The sequence below is a fragment of the Archocentrus centrarchus genome, chromosome 6, assembly GCF_007364275.1.
Source record: "Archocentrus centrarchus isolate MPI-CPG fArcCen1 chromosome 6, fArcCen1, whole genome shotgun sequence".
Classification (NCBI taxonomy): Eukaryota; Metazoa; Chordata; class Actinopteri; order Cichliformes; family Cichlidae; genus Archocentrus; species Archocentrus centrarchus.
The window spans coordinates 14,707,411-14,732,884 of NC_044351.1; positions in this window are offsets into that span (position 1 = coordinate 14,707,411).

The window sequence follows — 25,474 nt, forward strand, 5'->3', positions numbered from 1 at the left end:
TATGCTGTATTTCCAATTTATGCTTACACATATTTCAATATATCACTTCACCTACTTCCCATTTTCTAGCAAAATATAGGGATATATGGGTGGCTCAAGACTTTTGCACACTACTGTGTGTTCATGTCAGCTGAAAATCCTAAAGGTCTTATTTGGAAGGTGAAGCTCCCACTTTCATACATTTTATTTTATATTCTTTGTTCAAAGTCTGTTGCGTCAGCCGTCATAACCACTTCATATAAACTGTACTTTTTTACCCACTCGCTCACACAAAAACTGAGCCATGTCCTAGAAGGCAGCAGCAAACTGAAAATAATGAATCAATGTGTGAATGTGAAGACTTCAGAAAGTGTTGTTAGAGGCCAAAAAGGAGCTGATGTGTCTGGGTCAGTAGCCCTTGGCTCTTCATTTCACAGGCAGATTGACAGACGTGCACGGAATAGGCAATCGGTCTGTGTGATGAATTTCAAGTGGTCTCTGTGGCAAGAAGCGGTGAGATATATCCATTTTTCTCATGAAGTGTGCACTGAGTGGGGAAACGTTTTCTGTGTTCAAGGAAAGAATGATCTCTTCGCAAGTTTGATCAGTGAACTCTGCAGCTCAGTGTCGTGAAGCTAGTAGGAGCAGATTTGCATATTGAAGGATCAGTGGATGTATTTCACTGTAAACTAACGAGCAATTACAAAAGTTTAAGGTTTTTGTTTGTCTGAAAAATGCCAATGCCTGTCAGGCTTTGGCATTTTTCAGGGATTCAACTTAAAGAAAAAAAAGGAAACACATTATAGTTTTGCAACAGGCTGCAACTTTGTTGTCTGTGATGTTAAGACACAACACTAGCTCATCCTGTAAGTGCTTTTTTTTAATGCCTGAGTGATTCATAGGTCAGTGCTAAGTGGCTTAACAAATACATCGCATTACATCTGAAAATGGTCAGGTACAAGAACCAGGCTGAAAATGAGTGAAAAAGTCTAATGGATTAAAAGCCTAAACTCTAAAAATTGGTTCTGGTTAATATTTTCAATATAAAACTTACAGAATGCATTCTTAACAGTACTGAGTTTGCTACTTTACAGGGGTGAAGGTTTATGTTGGGCCTCCACATTCTCTACCATATATTTGCAGAATATTTAATATTAAATACCCTGAAGTGCAACTATTAGTGAGATGGATTACAACTTTGAGTATAATAAGTTTCATAGGAAAGGCTATTGCTGCTACAGCCTGGTTTCACTCCCCTTGAGGATAATGATGATTGAGATCTCCTTCTGTTTTGGTCTAACAGGAACTGCCAATGGATTATTCATGTTATTTCTTGGAACACTTGGCCTCCGTGATGGTCAATAGCGATTTAATCCCTGGGCATAAATTAAAACAGTCAGGGGCGAGGTGGATCAACACATAGAAAAAAAGCTTTGTAAAATAAGCATTATGCACTCTTGGGTATTGTATAGTTATCAATTTCACTTTTACCAAAATAAAGTGTTGAGCCTACATTGAAAACTGTTGAGGTTTGTGCAAAGTAAGTTTCAAGACGACAGCTGTTTTTATGTGAAGACCATCGCACCTGCTGTTGTGTCTTAATACTAACTTAAAGGGTACTTAAACCAGTGTAGAAATCAAACTGCTGTGATGTAGTCATAGACAGACAGACAGACCATCCTGCGCTCCAGTGGTTGAGTCCCAGCTATCGTTGGCTTTTACTGTTTTGTTCACTCACTTCTTGTCTCATTGAATCTCTGTTTTATTATAAGTTACAAATTGGAATTGAATGAGGGTATCGGTATGCTCTAGCTGGTTACCATACCAGCACTACATTGAACAGACATGTTCAACACAAGCTTTTTTCCTCACATTCTCTTGATAACTTCAAAATATTTCTTAATGTTTTAAACTATTTGCGAAACCAATCTACAAAACACATCTCCGAAGTAGACTTCTGAAGCTCTGTTAGAGAGACAGTTTGGTCGTTGGTCACTTCACTGACTGAAGCCCTTCTTGCTTTAATATTCAATTCCAAACTTTGGGAAAAGTGCTGGCAGTTCCAAACTTATTTCATTTCAGAATTAGGTCGCTTTGCTCCTCAAACCTTAAGAATAGTTTTTTTTTTTTTTTTTTTTTAAATCCATACCATGATCTATGCACTGATGCAGTTTTATAGTGGAGGTCTACAGAGAGTCGCTTCAACTTCATGACTTGGTTTTTGTCCTTTCATTGTTTAATATGTGTCTTGAACTGTGTCCAATCAGTTCAGTTTGCCACACACTGAAGGACACCAGTGCAGCTCAGCACAAGGCTTAAGGATAATTAATTAACGCATCCAGGATGCACATTTTTAAGTGCCACAGTTAATGCTTTTGAAAATGACAGATTTCAATTTTTGTTCCATGTTAAATTTCTAAAAATGTGCACAAGGATGTAGAATGCACAAAAGTGAAGGGCTATGAATACATCCTGAATCCACGGTGCAGTATAGATTTCCTATAAATATTAGCATCAAACTACTTGCAGGGAGACTCTTAAGATCAAATAAAGGGACTGCTGAGGCTTTCATAGCAATGAATTGCATATACTGTATTACGGGGATTTTTTTTTTTAAAGAATGGCTGTTCATCGGTTGGCTGCTGGTTGCTTGGTTAGACAGCACTTCTCAGTGAGCATAAGAATCCAGTAAGTAAAAGCAAGAACTTGAGAGCCATTCATGTATTTTTTATTGATTTATTTTTTTCATTTTGATAAACTGAGCAAAGTGACCTATCAGAGCAGGAATGAGAAGTTTATTACAGCTGAATGGACCGGGTAGAAAATCTGTTTCTTCCCCACGCATTCATCTCCCTGCTCCCAACCCTTCACGCTGCAAACGGATATCATTTAACGAGTGAACATTTTGATCAATAATACATTTGCCTGCACTGCTGAGACAGGTATAATTGTGCTGGTATGTCAGGGTTTAAAACAATTAGGGTAATTTACCGTTGAGCATTAGCTATGCATGGATCTTTCAGTATCACGCTGAGAAGTAAATTTGCCGCTGTAAGCAGAACAAGATAAGAAATACGCATATGCAAATAAAACTAATTGCTAGTTCAGTGCCTCCAGTATGGATATCACCTTGTCATGAAATGAAGTTCCGTTTATGATAAGGTATGGCTCGGATGCTGACTTCCTATGCGCTTCATTAGGCGTAAAGTGACTTTTGAAAGTATTGATTAACTGAACTAAGATTCTTAGAAGTTCATTTAAGCTGAAGATGGGTAAAGATTCTTGTGTTTTCAGACTGTGAGACTATGGACAGTGCTTTAAGAGTAACTCCTGATAAGATCGGCACATGTGCGGCCTAATACATACAAGCAACAACAATCAGCAGTGAAAATATTGAGTAGAAAAGGGTTCATTTTAACCATTTCTTATGGAATGCAGATACATTTTTGATAGAAACTAAAATAGGACATATTGATGTATATTTATATGGTTTAAGTAGACTCGAGAGTACAAGTAGATTTTGGTGGGCGTGGCCAGAAGTTCAGTGACCACACCCTCTACTTTGAGGACCCTTTTTTAAATCTGCTGAGGATACCCATAATTCTTTTTGATGTTTTGTAATCCAGTATTGATTAAATGGCAATAACAAAATCTGTGGGATCTGTAAGACCTCCTCACAGGACCAAAATCAATTAATGGATCAAATCCAGGTGATGCTGCTGCAGATCTGCATGAAAGTCCCATAAATTTTTTTTAACAGCTGCATAGATAACACACACAGTCAAAACCATGGGATCTTGAATCAGATTCTAGATCATTCACTATCAAGATTAGTGTGTTAGTGTGTAAAGTTGTGGTAAATAATGTAGGTCGATACGTACTTCAGCAGTTTTGTATTTTGCCATAAAGTATTTTGGACAAATGATAAATTTCAGGGCACTGGCATCGGCAAAAGTTACAGTTAATCTTAATTAAGTGTAACGTTCTTATTCAAAATGTTTCACATCACCAAAGTCAGTATGTCCTTTCAGGTCACCATTAACGCCTACAAATGTTTACGCCAGTCTGTGCAGTGGTTGTTAAGACAGACTGGACTCGTTATTCTGAGCCCACGAAATAGCTAAAGATTCTTCCTGGATTAACTTCTCTAAGCTAATCTTGATCTTGCAAATTCCTTCAATATGTTTCTCGATGAACATAAGGTTATCTGTGCGGATCAGTGTTTCGACTAACAATCAATACCACCAGCTACTCAGGTTGACGGCTTCCCCCACGTCATTCAGCAGCCATAAACAACACTTGAACAAAGACCCTAAGGGCTTTGGCATCACGTGCAATATATCCACGCAAGCTTTATAAATGTGCAACATCCAAATACACAAAAACAAGCACATTATTATTCAGTCTCACTCATTGTTTTTTAATGGCCAAGTTGTAGCAAATGCCACTGAGATTGAGCAGTCAAAGTGCACAACTAATACCATCCATATTACGGCCCATAAAAGAGGAGATCAATCACTCAAGCTGACCTTTTTCCCTGATAAAATGTCTCATCAATGAGCTACATCCTGCTGCCTGAGGGCCAAAGGACTATCGGTTGAAATCAATGCCATGCCAAGAATGGTTAGTGAACTAAACGCTCCACAATTCAATATGCTTTCTTGATTGTTGACACTACCGACAAGCGGCATTAACGAACTAAGAGTTTGATTAACTGAACGACTGTGCAGGCATCTGGACAGACACTTTCATGCACCGACATGGCTGTATTGTACGTTGTGACTTGACCAAATGCCAAGAATGTGTTTCTGCTGTCTGTTTGTATACAAATGAATGTGTAGTTGTGTCTGTGTGCATGTCACTGACCTTTGGGGGACACCCCAAAGACTTAGAGTTTAATTTGCTGAAGTTTTGCCACCCTATAAGCCCTTCTATCATGATAATGACTTCAGTCTCAGCATCTGCCATTTTCTTTTTTTTTTTTTAACCCAAAGCCTTTGCTTAATAATTGCTTAATAATTACAGTGTACTGTGCAAACTTTGTTCCAAGAACTTGTTTGTCAAACACTTGGCTTTTCCCTTCATCTTTTTAGTCCCCCGAGTCCTCAGTCTCCTAAAGTGTAGGTCATTTAATTGTCTTTCACATCCATCCCTCCTCCAATGGCATTTCCTAATGAATCTATCTTTCCTCGGCCCACACAGAGAGGTTGCCTTCATTGACTACTGAAGCAGCTCGACCTGTGTGTGGAACCTTTAATTGTTTTTCCCAGAGTCTGACAGCAGGCGACACATGATGGATTTGCCAGAACACTTATCTCTGACATGAAAAAGGACAGTCTGTGTATTCTTCAAAAAGCATTTGCTATCAATTGGGACTTTCTGCAAAAACCCAAGTCAGCACAAACAGGATTTTTTTTTTTTTAAATGTATGCATTTCCTAGCTTGGTTTTACACCAATGTCTCATTTGAAATTAAAAGTACACTCAAAGGAAATCCCTGGAGCTACTTTTTCTCAAACTCCACAATTTGCCACAAATCTCTTTCCACCTCATGAACTGATGGCTATGATGGAAGTGTTAAATGAGCTGGGATCTCCAGGAAAAGACGTAGACACGGCCCTCATGTGAAACCTATTATAAAAATCTAATCTCAGAGTAATTTGGCATTATATTTTTTGCACTCTAAGGCATTTGTAACAGTGAAGTAGATTAATCGGATACATTACAGCAACAATGCAATTTAAGGTTACCAAGCTGCAAAAATCCATATTGAGCTGTATAGTTTCAGCTAAGGAATAGAGCACAAAGTACTGCAAGAAAGACATTTTTCAGGCACCCTTATTATTTTCAAGGTCACTTTGACCACAAAAACACAGACATGGTTCCTCATCAAAGCTCCTGTAAGTCATTATCATTACTTATGATGCTTGGAGGATTGAAAAGCCTAATTTATCAGTGATATGATTGATAGCAAGTGGAGGTATCCGTGATTAAGACATGAAAATTTTACAGAATATTACCAAAGTAAAAGCACGTTCTGACTGAAGCAGATGAGACCTTTTACGGTGAACTCTACCCAAGTGAATGGTAATTCCTTCTCTCCTCCACGATGACTTGAATTGTGAGTTTTTCACAGGCTGCTCTTGTATTCAGGTCCCAATTTCAAAGACAATTCTGTTGTCCTACATAGTCACACCCAGAAAAAAAAAAGAAAGAAACAAAAGTAGCTGATATCTGTATATCTGCCAAATAAGTTTAGGGGAGAAAAGTTAAGTGCAGTTCCCATAATCTCAGAATCAAAAAGGACTGATTGGAACTGCCTTCATTTTATAAGTTATCCATCACGAGTAGAGAAGAACTAGATTTCAGTTAAAGGAGGAAAATCTTTACTGTCATGGGATCTAGAGCGAGTTACTGGCATGTGCCTTCAGATTTCACTTAACTCTGTTTCATTATCTCTGTCCTGAATGCATGGATTTCCTTTTAGCGGCGCCCAGCAGCCATTCAATGTTCCACTCAATCCTCTGCCTGTGAAGGTGTTCAAGGAAAATCAGTCAAATGCTCTGATGCACAGTCAATTCTAAAGCGTTACAATGAGTGGAAAGTTTACATTTTGTTCCCTTGGCGATTACTTTTGCTGCAGTAATACCACATACGTGAAGTATGTTATCAAAATACATTAAAAGTCCTAGTCAGTACACTGGCCTATTTCCAAACATATTAAAAAAATAAATGTACAGTCTGTGAATAAAAAGTGTGTAGGTAGCATTTGACATCTGTAATAAAGATTAGTTATTTTGCAGATGGACTGCATCATTATATAACACATGAATGACAATTTAATAAGAAGATTAAGTTCTAATCCTGTTTGAGGATCTCTGAGGTTTACTGTGTGACATTGGAGGATAATCTAGGAGGCTTCTCAAACGATTATCTTACCAACATACAAATACTGATAAGATAATCCTTTGGGTTATTAATGGGGCTGAAAACATTAATCAAGGTGCTTTCATATTAGCTTATACTTTTAGAATAATTTATGCATAGGGTAATGATGTCAGTAGCCACAGCATTAGTCACCTAATCACACTTCTGTAAGGCTGAGAGTGTAGGGACATGGCTTGTCAACCAATCATCGTCCCAACAACCAAATCTATCAATAATCATTTTTAAAAATATTATGCCAAACTGTCTGTCAGTCATAGAAAGTGTTTGAGACTCGGACCTGCAGGAAAAATCTGGGTGAGGAAAGTGAGAGAGCAGCGCTTTCCCGCTGCTTGAGCAAGGCCCTGAATCCTACTCAGTGGCCAGCCGACATATAGTGTGGTTGTGCTGGCCAGCTTCCAGATGTAAATGGATAAGTGCGAGTAAAGTAAAACTCAAATAACAACAGCAGCAGCAGCAATAAAAACTTCCTTCAGAGTTCTTGTACAGCTTCATGTCACAAGGTTACACCAGAATTTGAATTCAGACATGTCTGCCTTGGCTCGGAAAAATGTAAATAACATGGCTTTAAACTCTATGAAGAAATTTTTGTGCCTGTTGCCAATGATGTGTCAACAATCTAGTCTGGCTATAACTCAGTTGTTATTGTTATGATGACTGCAGTAGCTTACTTAAACATGCTTTCCCCTGAATTCAAAATAAGAGAGGATAGAAAATAGATGGATCTTTTTGTTACTGCATTCTATTTTGGATTTCTTTATTTTTCTGTTTAATGTGAATTGCAATTCTGCATCATAAATGCTTCAAGTCTGTTTACCAGTATCTCCAAAAGAGAAACAGGTCAAACTGTTCCATTTCAGATGGATGGATGGATGGATGATAAATAAGCAAGCATCACAGTGGCAAAACGGGGCACCTGTTAACGGCTGCTTTCTCATTATAGCTCTGTGGCAGTAAAACCAATTCCACTGGCAAGACCTTTCTTATGATCCCCCTTATCAAATTATGCTCCTGAGCAGACCCACAGAAGGGCTTAAATTGCTTTCTGACCTTTGTCTATATCTCCCTGATTTAAGTTGAAAATCTCACAGTTTCATTTTTTTTTTTAAAACTCTTACACTGTTTAGAGGCTCCCTGTGTGCCATAATTTCTTTTATAATGAAAACATTTACCATCCTTTTAAAAAAAAATGCTTTTATTTGAATATTATCATCACATTAGCAATATAATGCTTCAGTACATAAGTTTGACGTTCTTCTGATATTAGTAAGCTTTCACTGTGTTTAGCACAGCAGCATCAGTGACTCTATTATCTGGTATTTTATTTGTGTAAAGCCGATTAGACTCCACACATACATTTCGCAGTGTTCAGTGCTATGAGCACGAATAGCTGCTGTTCGCATTGAAACGAGTGAAAACAACAGATCTAGCTTGCAAATACTGTTTGAAAACAGCAGCAGATCTGTGGATAGCCACGTAATTATTTATCATGAGTATGATGAAGCTCACTGATGGACAATAGTTCTCAATTACAAGAGAACACCTGACTATGTCTTTATAAATCAAATGCACATTAATTGAAATTCAGATTAAAGACGTAAACATCCTCCAGGTGCCAGTCTGGAAGGTGACTGGCTTGTCAGCCATTACAACATGATGGCACTTTCGCTGATTGTGTATAATATAGCAGCATTTTCTGTAATGCTTTCTGCGGCAGTCTTCCCTGCTTTGTTTTATAATGAACTGCGCTTTTGATCGACAGAGCAGAAAGCAATGAAACATTTGGCTTCATGCTACCACTTTGAACAACCTTTCGCACCACTGCACTTTCCTTTAATTTCATTAGAAAAATGTATAATTGAGCAGAGATGGGAACGGAACAACTCAGCAGCATGATCTATTTAACATACCCATGCTTTTGATCCAATTAAAATCAGCATGCCCCCCCACCCCCTGTTTTATTTTTTTTTTTACATCAGAGACAAGTTTGAATCACACATCACACATCACACATTCACCTCAGACTAGTCAGAGCTCTATCTGAATTCCTAATTCAATTAACATTTATTGGAGATTCCCTCTAATCATAATTATATGGTCTGGCACTTATATGACTAGTCCACAAAGAGCACCATCCCATTTAATCCTTTACAGCACACTGTCACGATTGTTCCCTGACTCCAAGTGATAGCTGTAATGGAGCTCCACACATGTTAAGAGCAACGATTCAGCTGATATAATATGATTGTTCGGCTAAAGGTGTGAAATGGCGAGAACACATGGCTGAAATGAAGCCAGATCTGGATGATAATCAACAGTGGAGGCTTTATCATTATTATGTTAAACCTTGTGTGACATACATTCCTTTTCTCGCATTTCATTTTGATTTTTCACACTTGAATTATTCATGAGACCACAAATGACTAGCTGGAGAAAACCGTCATGCATAACAAAAAAAAAATGTAAAATATATGTAACTCAAATTGTGCGTCCACTGATTTTATTTATTTATATACATTTTTTTTTTTTTCACGCGGAGGAAAGAAGAGTCACAAATGAAGACTTCAATTCTGCCCATGTTGCCTTCTGGGATTTAACCAGTCTTGCCACAGTGACTAAAGTAATGATCCCCTTTACTCAAAATACCACTATTCTGGTCTCTACTGTGGTAGGGTTGGTTTCCAGAAATCACTCCTCTCTCCTCAGTTATGTGTCATTGTTATTCCGGTTTCACGTCCCAAGAGAAATTCTCCCATCAGAGGCTGCATCTCCAGTTTTTCACACATAGTCTTCAATCATATACAGTGAATTTAAAAAAAAAAAAAAAAAAAATTTGTTTTGTTTCTGGCCACTCCTGCAGTGTGCGACAGCAACATGTATAGAGGCTGAATTTCTGAATATGAATCTTCTTCTACTGGAATGAGAGGAAATCTTGAGTAGCATCAGACTGTTAATGATCACATGTGCATTTGAAATAAGTGATAATTGTGTGACAAAGGCAAAAATAAAAACTGAATATATTGCATCATGCTGTCAATATTCCCTAACAGTATTTTAATTTTGGGTGGTTTTGTCCTTTTAATAGGATTTGATGTATAGAAGTCACCTGACATATTTTTTGAAGGACGTAGATCCCCAAATGCACTGGATGAAAGTGTGGAAACACTTTAGGCGGGTCACCCATCGGTCAGAGACTAACACAGCACATTTTTAGAAATTTAGATGATCCGATCGAACTGACCTCTGTGTGTCACGGACTGCTGGATGACACTGACAAGAAGGAAGAAAAGAAGAAAGACGAAAACATATAAGTCTACTGTGAATATCCACACACGCACAAACACACACAAAAAAGCCCCATTGTACAAAGTCCACCGCATGTGGGGAAATGGTTAATATATGTATTATATGTTTTTCATGATTTATATCATTCATAGAGTGGTTTACTCCTGAAAGTGCCCCCTTTTATATTATTTTCATGAAATGAGGCAAGTATGAATCAAATAAATGTTACATTATATGGCAGAAATTTGTGGCCACCCTCATTAGTTCAAAGTATGAGACATGTATCAAGATATTTTTTTACAGCAAGGAAAATCATACTTGCAGTAACCATCGATAGTCTGCCAAGGAAAGATTTTGTTATTGAAAATCCCGCATATTTCTTTGTACTAAACTGAAATGACCTAGATTTCAATAAGACGTTTTGCTACAATATGACCCTTTCTCCTCCCCATCTATTTAGCTGACTGTTAATCAATATCGCCTCGCCGCAGAAAGCAACAACTTCATAAAATGCCCTTTTTCCCTCGTATATGTATTCAGTGAGTGAAAACATTCAAAGAAAAGTTAGGAAATAGCTGTCTCTGTACAAATGCCTCCAATCCAGAAAAGCTTTTGTACTTCTCGACGCTCGGTGTAGTCATGCTCCGATGGGGATAGAAGCGTGGTGAATGAATTTTAAAAAACCTCAACAGGAGACAAAACTGACTTATTAAAGACAGAACCATTTAACTACTGTGCGGAATATCTGGGGAGCATGTGCACAAAGCAATGAAGGTGGGAGCAAATGGCTCTCCTGAAAAATAAAACGTTCACAGCTTGAGTATAATAAAGTGGGACCTCTTCATACAGCTATTTTCTCTACAACATTTAGCACACATAACTGACTGCCTGTGCCCTTGGCAATGAATACCACATCAAACTGAGCTACTGAAAATCCCACATCTGAAATTATAAATAGAGGAGAGAGAAAGCTGTGAAAGCATGATACTTTTATTACCAGATTTTAATCACATTTAAGACAGACTTCTGAAATATAAATTTCGCTTCTTGTCTGCTAACTTATTGATCACCCCAAACACTGCAGCAGTGAAATATTTACCAGCACAGGTAACATTTTATGATAACTTATAACCATAACAAAAGTATTGTGCTAACTAACTTACTTTTTTTTGTTTTGTTTTGTTTAATGCACCCTAATTACATCTAGAGTGATTAAAAATCAAGCAAAAACACACACACTTGACACTGCTCATGAGCAAATTTCTACAGTCGGTTTTACTAAGAACTAATAATGGAGAGTCCCCACACAGGTAGGCTATTAAAAATGTAATTTTATATTACTTAGCTTGATGATAATAGTGCTTTTGACGTTATTTAATATACTTGACTGTAAGTATATAAAATTTAAATCTGTCTGGTGCAACCTTCTTTGCTCATTTTGTTTGATCAACAACATAGTTCATGACCTTTCAGTCATTTCATTTTTTATTTTTATTTTTTTTTTGTAATTTTCTTAATTCAGTGTGATTAAGTATTGAGAACATTTACATGTATAAAATCTGAATGTATATCTAATCAGATCCTATTGGCAACACGTGACTCCCTAAAGCTAACTGATGAATTAATGAAAACATCTGCTTTTCATTAACCTTCTCCTCCTGACTGTCAAGCTTCACAGACTGGGAGCTCTGGCAAGTGATCCTGTGACTTAAAAAATCAAAAGTTGTTTTTGGCTTTTTAAAAAAAAAGAAAGAATTGCAAAACCTTTTACCCACATTTAACTCCGTTTTTGAAGTGAAACACAGATGCTCCTAGGTTGCCCATATCTGTCAGTATGTACAGCGCTGCATTATATGCATATACTGTAAAATAGCAGAAATCAAGCAGATGCAATCGCTGCCCCTCAGAAAAAAAAAGCAGTGAGGTAGGTGACCAGTCACGCTTAGTTTTAGCAAACAACAGAAAGTTAAGGGCATAATTTAAATCAAACAGAACACAAAGTCTTAATATTTATTATTTTTTCACTAGTTAAATAGCCTATGCAGGTGAGTGAAGAAGATAAGCTTTGACAAATATGAGTCGTACACTTTTGATTAGCCCACATGTATGTCGCTTTATTGTTTTGCTTTGTTTCCTTTCCTTGTAGACTTGGTCACTTGTTGCACTGTTCGAGTACTAAATTGGACCCCCTTTTGCCTTCAGAAATACCACAATTTTTCATGGCATGGATTCAATAAGGTGCTGTAACTGTGGCCTAAGTTTCCTGTTCTTAGCGGACAGCAGTGGCACCTGGTGTGGTCTTCTGCTGCTGCAGTCCATCTGCTTCAAGGTTGGACGTGTTGTGCATTCAGAGATGCTCTTCTGCATACCTTGGTTGTTATGAATGAAAAATATGAAAAAATATGAAAAAACCATGCCATGTTCAAAGTAACTTAAATCACTTTTAGGCATTTCTCTTCTACAGTCCTAAGCAAAGTAATCACTTTCCTAATGCGCATTTCCACATGAAGTCAGAATAATTATTCAAAGGGAACTTTGAGAAGGAGATGTTCATTAGGAGACCTGTCCGCAGGCTATCAAAAGCTGAGCCTCAGATTTTACTGAGATTAATCTCAGACTGCAGTCATGAAAATATTAGAGCTATTCATGTACACTTTTCCATATTCTGAGATGACAATTAAATTAATATTTTTATTAGAGGCTGCTTGAAACATGTTTTTTTCCTTCAGCAAATGCAGTAGAGTTATTGCTGTATATTCAGTCGTTGCATTGTGGGTTAATTAGACGAGCATTGCAGAGACACAGGAAATCAATTTTCACCATTTTGCCTTAAGGTAATTGCTCCCAGATAAGCTCATATTCCCCAGAGTTTAACTAAAATGGAATCACAACACCACAAAGGTAACATAAGTTTAAAGCCTCAAATTGATTAGTAAAATAATTAACTTGAATGAGCCACAATGACAAATATTTAACGCATACGCAGATGAGACAGGACAGCATTACCAGAGAAATGAAAGCAAGCAGTGCATAATGGACAGTCAAACGTGGATATCCAGTGATTGCAAACAAGCTTCAGATGTTTCCCTCTGAGAGTAAGTCATTTGAATAAAAGAACTTCTCTGTGCCCATAGCCACACTCCAGCCTGATCACACAGCAGTTCATCTCAGCAGTAAGTCATCTGTTTCCCTGATCTGAGTGTAACAGTTTTCCAATATTTTCTGGTTTCAGCAACTCCCAAAAGCCATTTTTCCAAGTCCACTAAATGCCTACAAATTCAGAGTAGAGTACTTTCAAAGAGACACTTCTCTTTCATCTTCCCAATTGGTCATCTTTTCTTCTTTTTTAAAATCATCCTTGTCGAACTTGCGGCTGATTCTGGACTTTTTTTTGTTTGTTTGTTTTTGTTGTTGGTTCTGTCTCAGACATCATTGATTTCAGTTGTTTCTGGTCCCAGAACAGGTAATGTCAGGCATCTAGATGAGTGTACCCTCATACTTTTTACCCTTGACTACTTGATATATTTCAACTATGCAGACAAATTAAGGCCAAGCTTTAAGTTTCAGTCAGACTAAAACAGTGTTCTGCAACAATATTTTTTTTGTTGCATTTTTGGCCACAGCAGCTTTTGTAGACAGTGGAGAGAGACAGGAAATGGGGGAAAGACACACGGGCAAACTGGTGACAGGCCGGGATGCGAACCTGCGCCACCCACACCGCAACACGGCATGTGTATGTGGTCGCCAGCTTTACCACTAAGCCACCCAGGCTTAGTGGTAAAGCTGACTTGATTTATTGATTTATTATTTCAGCCTTTCAGTGCATTTTAAATTGACTCTCACTGAATCAGGAATAATGTTGACCTCTCAGACATCACTGTTATCACACCACGGTTTACCTGGTAAACGAATTCTCTTCAGTCAGGGGTTAAAAATGCAGTTCAACAATAACAGTCTCCATATTGAACATGAATGCTTGGATATCATCATGGGGACAAGGGTAGCATTTGTGTCTCTGTGGATAAGAATGTGTGTTCATTTGAAATGTACCAGTAATATGCTGTTGTAGTCCTGGGCCTTTGCCCTGTGTTTTGGTAATTAAAGCTCTGTTGTTTAATTTTTTTAGTTGTGTGTCTTTGTTTGCTTTTGCCTTGGTTTTATTATATTTTTGCAGGTTGTGTTTTGATGTCTTACTTTAGTTTTGAGTCATGTTCTGGGCTATTGTTTAGTTATGTTTAGAGCTCTCAGTTGTTTCCTATGTCCTCTTGTTCTGTCTGTGTTCAAGGGTCTGTTTAGTCTCTTGTCTCACGTCTTGTGTTTGGTTTCACTTCCCCGTCTTTCCCTGTGTGTTGTGTTTAGGTTTCCATTTAGTCATATGTTTAGATTCCCTCTGTGCGCCATCCTCCCTCTATGTCAACTCTGTGTTGTGTTTGGTCTCTTCCTGTTTTATTTTGACAGTCCCTTGTCTCATGTGCTTTAGTTTTACATCCTTTGTCTCATTAGTGTATTCTGTTCACCTGTTTCCACTTGTCTTTGTTATCTCTTGTGTATATATTGTCTGCGTTTCCCCTTGTTCTTTGTCGTGTCCTTGTCATTGGAGTTCCCTGCAGTGCGCGTTTATGTTCATGTCTGTGTTCAGGTTCATGTTCATGTTCTAGTTTATGCTCAAGTTTAAGTCTAAGTTCAAGTTTCATGTTTCTAGTGAGTTTCTAGTTTTGTGCTGCTGGCTCCTGACCAGCCCTGCTTTATCTTCTACGCTCGCTAATAAAGCTGAAGTTTAAATTTAGCTCTTGCTTTTTGAAGTTTTATACCCTCGTGTCATTTTATGACATCGCCATGGGCCCAGCTATAATATTTTTGTTTTGTATTCCATTGTGGAGATTGCCTGCTGTTTGCATCCATGTTTAGATAGTCTGCGTCTGGCTGGCCTGACATATGAGAGCAACATGTGTTGGACCATGATGCTGCACAAAACATCACACCATTCCTGCAGTCCTGTGCAAAAGTCTTGAGCCAGCCCTCATTTCCCTGTATTTTGCTTCCAAAAAGGGAGACTAGGTAATTCCTGAGAGCTATTAGCTGAAAACTTAGTGTATCTCAGGAGGGGTGCAGTGTGTCCTTAGAAGATCTGAGGAAACTGAACAAGTGGAGGACAGCAGAAGAAGTGACAGGCCTAAAAAAAAACTATCTACAGCAGATGAACAGCATCAGAAAGTCATGTCCTTTAGATTTATGAAAAATCCAGCAAAGATCCATCTACTGTTTGCAGCCTCATCAAAAATGGTCTCAGTGGAAGTGTGGGTGTCAAAAGCCTCTTTTTGCATTATGTATTATATTTCCATCTACGTTCGCATGTTTCAATAAACGGCTGCACCTGTCTCCCATTTTCCTTGCAAAACACATAGAAATGAGGAGACTTTTGCACAGTACTGCATTTCATGGATCCATTATGTCCTATTATGAATTGTGACTCGCTTATTAGCTGTATTGATGAAATCAACTGACACTCAACCTGAATGGGCCTGGTCATTCATTTTTATTAGGCGCTCATTTCTGAGCTTCAAGGATGAATAGATGTGGACTGCCTATAAGGCTCACAGCAGAATCACTGGTAATACCTTTCAAATGATTACCACTCGGCATATATTCATCACGCTGCTCTGCACCGCTCATTTCATCTGATGCGTGGCTCTTCAAATGCGCACAGATATCAAAGCAGTGAGAGTTTGTTGTTCTTTGAGCCTCGGATTATCAAAGCTGTCATATTACCATATTTACTCAGGCAGACCTACTAGGATGTCAGATGTGACTTGTTTATTGTCCGGGCTTTATTGCACTGCCTATCTTTCTCATTACATTCTGGCGTTGCAGTAATTTGAAAAGATTTGCTTCTTAGACAATGGCGCTCCTGCATATTCTACTTCATACACGTGTTCCCTGCTCTTTTTGCCTCCTGGGTCTCCTGAATATGAATAGGCAGGTTGAATGAAATGATGATATCTCCAAATGGTGCCTGTGTCTGAGGTCCATGACTGACAAATAATGATAGTTTACCCCCCCCCCCCCCCCCCCCCCCCCCCCCCATCAAAAAGCTCATTATTCCAGACAATTTCAATACATTCATTACACAGAGCACTTCTTCATTCTTCTGCTTATTCCTTCTGTAAAGGGTCTGGCATGCAGAAGGTGGCAGATCTATTAATGAGTGCTTTAATATTCCTCTATCATCCACAGTCAACAAACCCAGTACAGAGGCTTGCTAATGGGATAATGGTTTTGTAATAAGTGATGTAGTGATGGGTAACTGGATACTCATTTCATTTTCTCTAGAGCTACAACCTCACAGGCTTGCAGTATTGAAATCAGAATGCATATCTAATCCTTCCTTGTCATATTTATACTGTAAATGATAACAAAGTAGATTTTCTTAAATTATAATTATAGGTTAGAAAACCTGTTAATGACGTCAATATTTCCTGCTGTTTTTATTGTAGCTGGTTTTACTTTATTATAAACTGTTCTGTATAAGCATTGACTTGCATGACCAACATATTATTGTTCACATACATGCAAAAAACTCATGTAACCATGTACTAACACTTTACATTGCAAGCCTTGACAGCAGGCATTGCCTTCATAAATCCTCCCCTGAGATCTGCAGATGAAGTAATGTCTGATTTCATTATACTTTTTCAAAAGCTTGGCCTAATTATGGATTTATTCAGCAGAATAGTAGACTGAATAAATCCAATGCAGAGGATTTCAGTATTGACAAGTAGTAGTAATAATTGGCACACTGTATGAATTACAACCGTGCTTCAAAATCATTCTATTAAATTGTTAGCGTTTCATGAAACTGTGAAGTTGCAATGCTCACTTCAATAAATTTACAATGCTTTATCACATTAAAATACACTGCCAGTCACAAACACTACTTCTTGAATGAAATTACTAATTATGAATGCTAAAATGGTTTCAGTTGTTGATTTGTTTTCAATTTAGCTTCTATTATTAAACGACGCATTATTCAAAGATTGACTGAAGGTGATGGACTCCTCACTCGCCTATTAGGGAGGTATCAAACATGCACACTGCTGAAGAGATGCTGCAATCGGATGATTTTAATAAGAAACCAGACCAGAGGAGACTGAAGGCTGGTAGTAGAGGGAGAATTGAGCGGTGCCACTAATGGCTGTATTCTTGAATCTGTAATGGCTAACAGTGGAATTTATAAACTCCATAAAAGGTGTGTAAAAACAGATGCATGGCTGTAAAGCTCAACCCTTATGTCCACAATCACTTTGACTAACTGTGCCAGTTTTGGTTTTTACAGATCCATGAGGCATGTGCCAGCGCTTTGTGGCCAGAATAAATTTCAAAATAAGAGCTCGCATACACACAGGTCACTTTTGCCAGCATTTTCCATCTGCTGTAAGGTTGTTTGGAGCTGCTGAGACCCCTGTATAATTCAGACAGGTGCTTTTCCCCATCCCACATGCAGCTGCCAATGAGCCTGTCAGCAAACAAAGGAGGATTTGGCATGTAAGAAAGAACAGCTGGCGAGTGCTAATATACAGTCCCACTGAACTGCCAAGGCCTCTCTGGTACACATATGTACTCTCATAGACATGCTCAACCTCAAATTTCACCCCCTCTAGGACCTCCAGTCATCCTTGCTGTCTTAATTCTAAATCTGGCTTCAGTGCCACCACCACCTGTGTCGCTAATTTAGGCAAAACATACAGCTACAGGCGAAACATACAGCGCAGCTCCAGCTAGCCCGTAAGTGCATGTTGATGGGCAGTTTGGGGCAATAATGCCTTGTGCTAAATTTGACAAATGAGTGAGCAGTGTAACTGTGGTCAATATAAGCTAATGATTTCCAGGTGTTGAGAGAAAAAAAGGAGAATAAATGGTGTAAAACCATTTAGTTACTGTCTTAAAAGAGGAAGGTGAATGTGATTGATTAATATACTTTAAGCTGCTGTAAGAGAAGATTGAAGGCTTTTTACCTTTAATGTTATATATTACCTAAAATGACTTATTTGTGAGTGTGCAGTAGTAATCTGTAGAAGTCTTTGCCTTTGCATATTTTTCCTGTAGATACAGTGGCATCTAATCTAACCATGGCTTCTCAGTATAAGCAAGACGTTTCGGTCATTTACGCCATTGTTAAATGATTAATACAATTTTAAATATGACTGACATCTAAGAAAAACCATTAACATCAGCATCAAAGAAATTCCCTGGCAGGAGAATCTTGATAAAATGATCAATTTTAAGATGAAAACTAACAACAATCTGTTGCCTGTTCACATTTTGTATCTCTATCAGTCACCTCATGCTACAGTTTTTCCTTAGCCTCAATATACCCAGATAAATCACACAAAAACCAGACAAACTGCCAAGCTCCATCTGTTTTCATTCCAACTGTGGGTCCCGGCCAGGTACACACCCAATGATGCCACATTAAAGCTGCAGGAGTCTGGGGATCTGGAAAGGAGATGGGGGAGCAGGAAGTAGGACATGCAACAAGGGGTAAAATCAGCTTAGAAAATCCTCAAGGGGCTCTGAAGGAATCTTCATTCAAACACTTACCGCACACCATCCCACGTGCACAGATGCAAGGCACAATGGCTGTTGTGATCCATTAGAGGACTGATAAGAAGGGTGTGTGGCAGGGAGAAAACTATAGATCTCAATGCAAATGCTCTGCTTTCCTGACAGAATGAAAAGACTATTCTTTAGGGGAAAGCATGCTGGCGTGGCAGCAGCGGGTGGCTTCAGTGGGGTGAAAGAGGAAGGCTGGTAAACAAGAATTAAATGATGGCGAGTGTGCACCGAAGCTGCCGGCATGACATTTCTGCTCTGTGAGATTAATAATGAAGGAGATTACAGGCACCTCGATGGGGACACACAAATGAGACAAAACCAGGGAATATTATTAGAAGGCTGACAGCACACGTCAAATAAGGGTGAGCAGACAGCTGTTGTGAAATTAATATTTTATGGCCTTCCATCAAAGACTGCGAAGAGGAATCTTCCTACTTAAGATGTGGATGACTTTATCACCAAAACTGGGGTGTCTGGGTATTGAAAATATGTGTCAACTATCACTGTAAGTATATAATGAGGTAAATTGTGACTGTACCCCGAAGGGAGAGAGAGCATGAAATATTTATTTCATGCGAAATGTGAAGAGTTATATGATTTGCTGCTAAAAACTATTGTTCTGTTAATCAAAAGGTTTGCCAAAGGGTGCAAACAAGGCGAGGCAGACACGTCTCAGTTAGGAGGAAATGGGAGGTGGCAAGTGGAGGTCAGGAGTGCCTTATATGGTAATAATGATATTGTACAAAGTTTATAATAAGCTCTCATACAACTGAGAATAACTTTGAAGCAATTTTAAATTCTGTTGTAACCACTTAAAAAAAAATGTTACTGACACGAACACGCACTTCCAACCGTCTGAAGGCAGAGTAACGCGCCTGAACGCAGTTGGCATATCCCCTTTTTATATTCTTCAAATGATGTTGTAGTGAGAAGTCTTGATACAGACTGACACTGAGACAGGATCAAACAGATGTAGATTGACAGGTGAATTTAATTTGCAAGTTTTTTCCCCCTCATTTAGCTCTGAGTGTTGATTTTGATTTCTGACAGATGCTTCGGCAGCTACTGCCAGTTCCTCTCCTCCCAGAGAAGGCATGGAACCTGATAGATATCTCATAGACCCTTTTTTTTTAATCACATATCTAAAACAGACAATACATTTGTTCAGGCAAAGCCCAAAAGGTGTCATCGTAGAATAGGATAGCCCCCCCGTACATGCATTACTTGCTAAACAGTTTTCTTTTGACAGTGTGAAATTTAAGCCATTATGGTTCCATGGTATCCTTAGTATTTGAGCATAAGCCCAAATGTAAATAGCTGTTGATGGGTCATAATACACGGTTGTGTCAAGATCCATCTAAGCGTAGGTGAAGGTCATTCAGGTTTGCAAGAATGCTTCATTACCCAACAAGTATGCAGTGTTGCACTGGGAGACAAATATTGTTGTTTTTTATTGGGAAAATGCATTTCATTTCACCACACTGTGAACCCCAGAACAGAGCACAGAGCAAGCGTCATAGTGCAAATGCACTCTGACAGAGGGTTTGAAGCACCAAACAAGATTCTCAACAGTTAACAGAAGTTGTGTTGTTGTTCATTAAGTTTGCAGTAGTCTTTCATACGCTAGTTAGCACCTTATAATGAAGACAGTTGTGTGAGATGAATGCTGTGAAGCAGACCAGCTCTGACTCTGTTGTTTCCAGTACTCTTAACAATGCAATTAGCACATGTAGCAAATAACTTGACCACACAACTTCTTAATACTCAAACTCAGGAAAAAAAAGGGAAAGAAAATTGATGCAGATGTTAATGTATCTATATCACAGGCACAAATGGCATAAACCATTAAATATGCTGACCTGTTCAAGTCAGTAGTAGACAGGTAATGGATATCATCCATCCTCCCAGCCCTTCTTTCTGTTTTTGCATTTTTGGCCACAGCAGCTTTTATGGGCAGTGGAGAGAGCCAGGAAATGGGAGAAAGATACAGGGGAGAACACGCAGGCAAATTGGCAACAGGGACTCGAACCCGCGCCGCCCACACCGCAACGCGGCATCTGTATGTGGTCACCGGCTTCACCACTAAGCCACCCAGGTGCCCTCCCGGGCCTTCTTTCTACTTGAATTTTTTGGCTTTGTGTACAAACCTCTGTTTTTCATGTTAGTTACTACAGCCACTAAAGGCTGCTTTCAAAATGAAATGTAACTAGGGTTTGCAATGCTTCTTCCACAAATTGTCTGGGGGTCGTGGGAGCTGTGTTTCTTTTCATGTCACACCCTGAACATGGTCAAAAGCAGGATAGATTTTGTAACCAGCATACTTATGTCCAGGTAAGCACACTAAATGGCCACACTGCATAAGTTTCACTGCCGGGGAAGCTCTTAAGCACATGTGCATTCTGGCTCAGTGATGACTATAATGCAGGCAGGCCATCTTCAAAGTGCCCATACCACGCTCATTTACAGGTTCATAATTTTACTTTGATGGGCTGCTAGAACAGATTTAGGTTTTTAATGATAAAAAAAAAACCTCTCCTCAACCTCTGTCTAAAAGCTTTTAGCCCCTGTCTGTGGAAGAACCCCCTCCGGAAAGCCCATCTAGACTGATGAAAGCAACCCGTTGTATAGACACAATCATCTAAGAGCCCTTTAAGAGCTAACATCTAACAGCACCTTGGAATTCAACCATGCTTCTTTCAACTGGAATCAGACCCAGAAAAGGGAGACATTCCTGTACAAGTTACCATGTTACACAATGCATTCATGAAATGGCCTTACCATTTCTGATATTACTTGCATCATGACCATTTATTCCTCTGCAGGTGCTGAGGCAACAGCTCAGGCATTGGTGTAGCTGTTTTTACCTTAGTTTTTGCCTTTCTGTTAGCAAAACAACTGTAAAACTTCCCAAAACTCATGAAAGTGTCGACAGTCAGTTACAGTGTATCACACTTGAACACTCATCGTATCAACATATTTAACACACATGGACTACTGGATGGGTTTTAGGGACCTGCAGGAAGCATATAACATATAAGCATATAACAGCAAAATAATAATAGCAAAACTTATTTATTCTCTAAGCATGTGTTCATGTCATCTAAAGAAAAAAAGAAGTATTATTATTATTCCACAGTTACAATTTATTTGCATATTTTGTAAAATCTAAACTTTTCTTTAAGACAACTAGCAGCTTTTATCCAATGTTCAGTCTACGTTATTACTTAAAAGCTTATTTACCATCTTTTGACTCGGGTATCTGGTAATTTTCAGTAATTTCATGCAAATATTATTTGTGTTGTATATCTATGATGGAATCAATCTGGGTCATTTTGACTCTAATATAAAATAACTGAAATAAATTCACAACCAACCAGCCCACAGATATAATCTCTCCAGTGCGTCCTGAGTCTGCCCCGGGCGTCCTCCTGGTCATGCCCGAAACACCTCATCACCCTTCGGAGGATGTTCATTTCTGCCACTTGTGTCTGCAGTCTTATTCCTTTGGTCACTACCCACACCTTGTGACCACAGGTGAGGGTATGAACATAGATTGACCTGTAATGACAGCTTCACTTTCACGCCCAATTCTCTCGACTGGTATAACATCCATATTACTGCAGGCACTGCACCAATCTGTCAATCATCCGCTCCACTTTCCTCTCACGTGCAAACAAGACCCAGAGATACATAAACTCCTCCATCTGTGGCAGCAACCAGAGTGGGCACTCCACCAGAGACAAAAGATTAAGGGAGACTGAGTGAAGCGTGTCTGGCAGCTCCCACGGAAAATCACGAGACAAATTGTGGCATTTTTGCTAGGCAAAGAGTATTTTGCATCAAGTTTCCAATAGTTTCCCAAATTTCTGCCAGTATGACCACCAAAGGTGCTTGATTTTTTTTTTTTTTTGTGCCATTAATTGTAGTCATAACAAGACGTCCACTGACCCCAGGATGGGTCAGAAGTGCAGATTTCATTGATTTCCTACTGACAAAGAGAGAAGTAAGCGACAAATGCTGTGAGCCTGAGTCACCGAGTGAATAGAGAGAATTTGAGTTCAATCTGATGATGAATGGAGAAAAATAGGAGTCAGTGAATCAGAATGGGTGTTTGCTGAGTTCAGAAATGTTGAAAAATGAGTGTATTACTAGTACATGTGGCATATTTGACTGCCATTATTTTGCAGGTACCAGTGATGGATTGTGAATTTGCATCATCTGAATTATCCTCTCCTTCATGATGCAACTTTTTCAGAACTGATTATTCATGAAGTCATGTAATAGTAATATTGTTATTCTTATATTATCATCTATATTATCTCCCCATCTATGAACCAGCCACAAAAGTAGTGATTTGTACAAGTACATGCATATACATATAATAACATTTAACATTTGCATACATGCATAAACAGACAGTCAATAAGAGTCTTAAGAACATGTGATCATGGAAACTGTAACTGCTGACACTGCCCTATACAGAGTGGTATCACTGCTCTTCATTGCTACAGGCAGCCTCAGTATGTACGGCTGTCAATTGACCTCTTCAGGTTTCAGTTTCTGATTACTGTTAAAACTTTTTTTTTCTTTTCCCCAAGGTTTCTCTTGATCCTTTTCAATTCTTGATAACTGCAAAAAGGAAAAAAAATGACCCGAATGAAATGTTTAGAATTGTGCTAATTGTAAGCAATGCATGTTTGACAGCTTTGAGCAGTCGAACAAAGATAGTGGACACGGGTTATCAGTCGGGAATGCGTTTGATGATGTCACATGCCCAGTGGCTCTGTCTCCCTTAACCTTTTGTTTCTGCACTCCACCCGTTTTCTGGCTGAGATCCACGGCCTTAGACTTTGAGATGCTACTTCTTATTCCTAACACTCCCACGTTCACTCGCAAATCACCCCAGTGCATCAAAGCAAAAATAGAAGACAATGACATGGCATCATTAGGAAATAAAATTCACTAACAAAGTCATGGAAAATTGGTAAGATGTAAAAAAAACACAAAAAAAACCCTGTGAGATATAAAAATGATGCCTCTGGGGTCTGCATGGACCCTAGTCAGTAGGATGGGGGTTCAATTCTAAGGTTTTATATATTAGGATATAAAAATAATCTGGTCCATCACAGGTCTTAAAATTAATTAATCATGACATAAAAGTTACACAATGTGTCATTATTTACTTATATTACACTTGGTTAAAATGCAGAAGCAGAGTGTGAAAAACTAAGTACACTCTTACTACCAGTAGGAATTAAGAAGGTAAATAGCAGGTGCTGATAACGAAATACACTGAGTAACTGAACATCAGCAAGTGTGACTGCCTATGTAAAAGCAGAAGTTTTGACATTTTGCAGGTATTGGGCATAAGCCTATTTCCAAATAATTTCAAGTCTGTCATTCTATAGTGAGAAAGTTTATTCACAGGTGGAAAATATTCAAGACAGATGCCAATCTTCACAAGAATGGACATCCCACCAAATTCACCCCAAGGTCAGACTGTGCAATGCTCACAGAAATTCAGACTCAGACTCTACAGACCTCAGTTAGCATGTTACATGTCAAAGTTCATGACAGTAGAATTAGAAAAAAAAACTGAACAAGTATAAATTGATTTAGAAGGGCAGGGAGAAAGCCTCTTCTCTCTGAAAAGAATAACAGCACAGCTTAGGTTTGCAAAGTTGAATCTGAACAAACCACTTCTGGAACAATGTCCTTTGTGTGGAGAAAATCAGTACAGCACCACAAACACCTCATACCAACTGTCAAGGATGGTGGCGGGGATGGTGGTGGTGGTGGTGGTGATGGTTTGGGTTTGTTTTAAAGCCACAGGATCTGGACTTTTTAAGGTCACTGAGTCTGCCATGCACTCCTCCGTATGCCAAAGTATTCTAGAGTCAAATGTGAAGCCATCTGTCTGAGAGCTAAAGCTTGGCCCAAATTGATTCATGCAACATGACAATGATCCCAAGGATAGCAGCAAATCTACAACAGAAAAAGAAAAGAATCAAGGTGTCACAGTGGTCCTCCTCTCGTCCATATGTCAAGTATCCTTGGGCAAGATACTGAACACTGAGTTGCATCCATACATCCATTGGAGTCTGAGTGTGTGTGAATGTGTGAAAGGTAACAAAGTGCTTGTATGAATGTATATTTGATTAGGTGAATAGTCCATTTATCACACTGTATTGTGGTCACTATAATTTAGGATGGGAAAGAGCCATGCTTTGCCTCCATGCTGAGCTAGGAGAGACGGGTAATTAATAGTGGCCATCAGTTAAAACTTGACAATTGACAGATCAGTGTGCTGATTTCACTTTTTTCAGTCTGTCCTTAGCTGCTGGGTAGGTAGCACTACCCAGATGTCAGGCTGATGTCAAGAAATAAAAATGACACTCTTGCAGGCTGTGCAGGTATTTTTTATTTATCAGCCCATGTTTTGAAGCTGGATAATATAAATACAATTGCAGTATTTACCTCCAGTACTATTATTACTCTGTCTCCACAATGGCTATTCTGCAAGTGTTGAACAGTAACATACAAGTCATGGAGATTATGAAGACTGGACTTCAAATGAGGTATTCAGGCACCTCCAAAATCAAAGTTTTTTGTGTGCAACACAATACAGAAAAAGGATGAAAAAGAATAAAGGG